Genomic DNA, 6,244 nt, shown 5'->3' with positions numbered 1-6,244 from the left:
AAGTATATTGCTTAATTTCCAAATATTTGGGAATTTTACACATACCTTATTGATGTCTAATTTAATTATTTTATGATCAGAGAACATACTGTGCATTACTTCAACCCTCTGAAATTCATCAAGAGTAGCTTTAAGCCCCAGCATGTTCTAGCGTAGTGAATATTTCACATGCATTTGAAAAGAATGCAATGTATATTCTACAGATGCTGATGTGTTGGTCTATAACTGCCAATTAGGTCAAGTTAGTTCATTATATTATTTATTCATCATATTATACTTATTGATTCTGATAATTACTGTGAAAGGATATTAAAATTTCCAGTTATGGTTGCATGTTTTTATATTTCCCCCTATAATTCTATCAATTTTTGCCTCATGTATTTTTTCAGCTTTATTATTAGGTACACACATATTTAGGATTGTTATATATTTGTATTGAATTGGTCCTCTTTATCTCTGTAATACTTTTTCTTGTCTGATATTAACATATCAGTCTTCTTATGCCAAGTGTTTAAAAGTTATATATTTTTTCACCCTTTTACTTTCAATCTGTCTGTGTCTTTAAATTGAAAGTGAGTTTCTTGTAGACAGCATATAGTTGGGTCTTGAATTTTTATCCCTTTGACAATCTCTATTATTACAGTATTAATCCATGTTCATTTAATAAATTATATGATGGGTTTAATTCTATCATCTTGCTATTCTATGCAAGATGTTTTTTCTTGTTTTTGTTTTTGTTTGTTTGTTTGTTTGTTTCTCTGTACCTCCTTTCCTGTCTTTTGGGTTAATTCAATTTTTTTTTTTTTTTTAATTTTCCATTCTATAGCTTTCATTTGCTATTAAGACATATAACTTTGTTTTTTGGGGGTTTTGGTTGGTTTTTGTTTTTGTTTGTTGGAGGGGGTGTCTCTTAAGATTTCTAATTACACTCTTTTAATTGTTACCTTGAATGAATATTATGGCACTTTGTGTATAATATAAAAATATAATAGCAGTAAAATTTCATTTACCTCTCTTCATTTGTGCTATTGTTGTAATATATTTTCCTTCTACATAAAATAAAGCACAATGCATAATTATTACTTTCATTTTAAAGAATTTATGGGAAAAAAAAAAAAACTCTATATTTACTACTTCCAGTATGGTTCATTACTTCCTGTGCCTCCAAATGTCCATTTGGTATCCTTAGCCTCAAGAATTTCCTTTACCGTTTCTTATTGTGCAGGACTGATAGCAACAAATTCTCCCAACCTTTATTTATTTGATATTATCTTTATTTTGCCTTCATTCTTGAAAGACTTACACTGGATATAAAATTCTAAGTTGACAGATTATTTTTTTCTGATTTTAAATATGTCATTTTCTTCTGTAACTTTTATTGAGAGGTCAGCTGTCATTCCTATCTTTATTGCCTTGTATGTAATATGTCTTTCTTTCTGATTGCTTTTAAATTGGACCATGTGTGGTTTCATTTGTATTTATCTTTCTTGGAGCTTGGTCTGCTTTATAGATTTGTCCATTGCTGCCTGCAATCAAACTTGTAAAATATCTACCAATATTTCTTCAAATACTTTTCTTTGCCAGTCTCTTGTTCCTGAGATTCCAATTATATGTATTTTAAACTGCTTAATATTCCTTTTAAAGGTCATTGAAATTGTTTTGTCTTTTTTTCCCCCCGTTTTTTTCTCTCTCTGTTTCAGTTTGGATAATTTCTACTACCTGTCTTCAAATTCTGGTGATACAGTGGCTACACACTCTGAGGCTAACTGAAAGGTTGGTGGTTTTAATCTACCAGCCACTCTACAGGAGAAATATTTGACAATCTGCTTCCATAAAGATTACAGCCTTGGATACTCTTTGGGGCAGTTCCACTCTGTCCTATAGGGTTGCTACGAGCCAGAATCAACTTAGCAGCAGTGGATGGTGGTAGTGGTCTTCAAGTTCATTCATCTTTTTTTCTGGTCTGTCCAATGTGCTGTTAATTCCATCCAATAAAGTTTCTATTTTGGATATTGTATTTTTCAGTTTTAGGATTTCTATGTGGCTATCTTTTACAGTTTTTGTATCTCTTCTGAAATTACTCCTTCTCTTTATCCATTATATCCATATTTCCCATTATATCCATCTAGACTCTTTGACATATTTATCATAATTATTTTAAAGACAGAGTCATCTATGGCTCTGTTTTATTGAATGGTTTTTCTCTTGACTATGGGTTCAATTTTCATGTTTCTTCTCATATATAATAACTTTTTATTATATACTGGATATTATGGATGATGTACTTGCTAATTTGGCAGGACTTGAACTCTAAATTGTGTATTCACAGCACTGAGGAGCTGTTGTAATGTCTGTTTAGTAACAGCCTTAGAAAATTTGCTTCCTGCTAGGTTTCCTGGAGTTTTGCCCCATGGCTGCACATAAGGAGTCAGCTAACTACTTAAGAGGGGACTGTATGCAGATTTGGGGGCTCCCTCTTATGTGACTCTTTCTCTGGATATCCTCCACTCAATTTTCAGCCACCCTGGTGAACCTGAACTCCAATCTTTGACCCCTAAGCCCAACAAGAGTTCTGTATTTTAATTGAGCTCTGTTCCTGTACATTGAATAGACAGGGGAGTGACATGAGATAAAAGACAAATAAATGTGGATCTCATCTAGGGTGTTTCCCTTCTTTCATAATTTGTAGCCCCTCCAATTTTGCCTGCTTTTCATCATTTTACTGTGCACTCAATAAATCACTTTCTATATTTTGCCCAGAATTTAAAATTCTTGTCAGTTGGAGAGTTAGTCTGATATAAAATCCTCTGCCATTATCTGAAGACAAAAGTCTCTTGGTATATTTTTATTATAAAAACTGAGCAAAATCCTAGTCACTTCTCCATACATTTCACCACTTTAAGCCTAGCTCTCCAGATTTCTCTCATTTATTTGGTGAGCTGCCCAATATTCTTCCAGATAAAATTTCTTTGGTTTAAGTTAGACAGAGCAGGTTCTATTATTTTCAACCAAGTACTGTGATAAATCCCATGTTTTACATTGGTTTGTGTATTACTTAAATCTTGACATATGAGTAGCTTTAAAGACCTTCTCACAGTCACTGACCATCATGGCTTTCCCTGAAAATATCATGCCAAATCACTGCTACCTTAAATGTTTTTCATTCGCAGTTAACAATTTAGTTTAAAATATTTCTGTTTTATAAAGATCACGAATAAGTAAGTTGTTTCCTGGTATCATTGAGCCATTTAAGGCAGTTTGAATACTGACTTAAAACCCCCTTTATTCTGCAGGTGAGAATCCCTCTCCTCTCCATCAGTTGTGAAGGTCTATAAACACAATAATCAAACCATCTTCCTTGCTCTCCCACACCTAAGTATGCCACACATACACAAATACACATAACCACACACCGACACACTTATCTTCTATAGCCCATAAAGGCAGAAGTTCCACATTTTCACACCCTCTCCTTCCAGTGAGAGGCAGAGAAGAATTCCAGACAATTAGTAGAGGAGAGAAAGATGTATATTTGGAACATGGTGCTTGACACAAGAGGCAGCAGTCAGGAGACAGAATATTGTGAAAGCAGAAGCTGATTTGGGTAATTTCAAGAAGTATTCATGAGCTCACTTGGTTGTACATTGTCAGATCATTTTTGGAATTCCAAACAAACCACAGCACTTATTAATGAGTATGTTAATGGTCTTTAAATTTACTCAGTGAAGACAAAATTCATAAAGCATTCTTGCTCCATCACACAGGATTTCCTAGGTGAATCTTTGTCTCCTAGGAGAGACTAAGAATGGGAATGGGCAAAGTATCTTTAAAACTGAGTTCATGGACCACTGTTCTTGCTAATGTCCAGAAAGAATAAAGAGGAGGAGATAGTTTTTGTATCAGGCAAAAGCTAATTCCCTACTAGACTATTTACTAGTTTTGTGGCATTGGGCAAGTCAGTTACTACTACTAATAATAATAGCTAACATATACAGAGCTTGTGAGGTATACATTACTCAAAATACTTTAAAAGCTTTGTTCATTTAATCCTTATCACTACTTAATTGTTGTTAGCTGCCAATGAGTCAATTCCAACTCATGTGTGCAAAGTAGAACTAGGCCACAGGGTTTTCAAAGCTGTGACCTCTCAGAAGCAGATTGCCAGGCCCATCTTCCATGGTGCCTCTGGATGGAGTCAAACCACCAACCTTTTGGCTAATAGTTGAGCACATAACCATTTGTGCCTCCAAGGTACACCTAAACTACAGATTGAGGTAAGTACTATTACTATCCTGACTTCAAAGATGAGAAAACCACATCATAACACCATGTTATGTCAGCTTTGTTACAGTGGACAAGGATCTCTGGTGGCATAGTGGGTAAGGCAAAGTGAGGGTGGTTCGAAGGGACGGTGGTTCAAACTCACCAGCTACTCCATGGGAAGAAGATATGGTAATCTACTTCCATAAAGGTTTACAGCCTTGGAAACCCAATGGGGATTGAGTCAGAATTGACCTGAGGTCAATGAGTCAGAATTGACCTGAGGTCAATTAGTGCTGTGCATTAAGCGGCCACAGCAGCAGACTTTTGACTATAATGGTCTCATCTTCTGGTTAGGCATATCTCTTACCTGTGTCAATTCTGGTTTTATAGTTTCCAAACTTGGATCTTTGACCTGCTAGAAATTCTGTAAGCTTGTTAATACAATGGGGTGTCTTTCTATTACTGTATAACAAGTTACCAAACACTTAGTGGATTAAAATGACACTTATTATCTCAGTTTCATGGATTAGGAGTCCAGCACATTTTAACTGAGCCCTCTGCTCAGAATCTCATCAAAATCAAGGTATAATCCAGCTGTATCCTCACCTGAAGGCTTGACTAGATAAAGATCCACTTCCAAGCTTCCTTAGGTACTGAGCAGAAATCATTTCCTTATGGCCATATGCTTGAGGTCCCTGTTTTTTCTAGCTGTCAACCAGGAACCACTATTCACTCCTAGAGGCTGCTCTTAGTTCCTTTTCATGTTGCTCTTTCTACAACATGACAATTTGTTCCTTCAAGGCTAACAGGAGGGCACTTGTCCTTGCCTTTTTTAAGGGATAACTTGACAGGCCAAGGAGCTCTGGTGGCATAGTGCCTAAGGCACTTGACTGCTAACCAGAAGGCTGGTGGTTCAAACCCACCAGCCACTCCTCTGAAGGAAGATGGGGCAATCTATTTCCATAGTGATACTGTCTCAGAAACCCAAGGAGGGGTCGCTATGAGTTGGATCCAACTCAAGGACACATAACAACAACAACAAAAACAACCACTTTTCTCTATTTTCCCATGCCCCAGACCCTAGCAGTCCCATGGGGATGGTATGAAAAGTGATATCAAGGGGTTTGCAGATCCCTAGCGTCTGAGGAAATCAGATGACATACTGCACTGGGCTAATCCGCTGCAGATTTAAAGTGTTGAAGAGCAAAGATGTCACTTTGAAGACTAAGGTGCACTTGACCCAAGCCATAGTATTTTCAATAGCTTCATATGTATGTGAAATCTGGACAATGAATAAAGAAGACCAAAGATGAATTGATGCTTCTGAATTGTAGTGTTGGTGAAGAATATTGAAAATATCATGGTCTTCCAGAAGAACAAGCAAATCTGTCTTGGAAAAAGTACAGCCAGAATGCTCCTTAGAAGCAAGAATGACCAAATTTCATCTTCAGTACTTTGGTCATATTATCAGAAGGAAGCAGTCCTTGGAGAAGGATAGCATGCTTGGTAAAGTAGAGGATAAATGAAAAAGGGGAAGATCTTCCACAAGATGGTTTGACACAATGGCTGCAATGATGGGCTCAAGCATAGCAAAGTTTGTGAGGATGGTGCAGGACTGGACAGTGTTTCATTCTGTTGTACATAGGGTTGCTATGAGTCCTAACTGACCTGGCACCTAACAACAACAACATTTCTGAGGAAAGGAAACCTTCATCTCCATTTAGAGGAACCACAATGCCAAGAGGGTGAGGTAAATTCTATAACTTTCTCTCTCTCTCTCTCTCTCTCTCTCTCTCTGACTCTCTCCCTCTCCCTCTCTCTCTCTTCTCTCTTTCATTCCTTGGTGGTGTTGTTGTTGTTATGTGCCATCGAGTCGGACCCGACTCATAGAGACCCCCTCCTTGGGTTGCCAAGGCAGTATCACTATGGAAGTAGATTGCCCAACCTTGCTTCCAAGGAGTGGCTGGTAGGTTTGAACCAC

Source organism: Orycteropus afer, unplaced genomic scaffold (assembly GCF_000298275.1).
Source record: "Orycteropus afer afer isolate SDZICR_OR568_19922 unplaced genomic scaffold, OryAfe1.0 scaffold00150, whole genome shotgun sequence".
In the NCBI taxonomy this organism is placed as follows: Eukaryota; Metazoa; Chordata; class Mammalia; order Tubulidentata; family Orycteropodidae; genus Orycteropus; species Orycteropus afer.
This window is presented reverse-complemented; position numbering follows the sequence as displayed.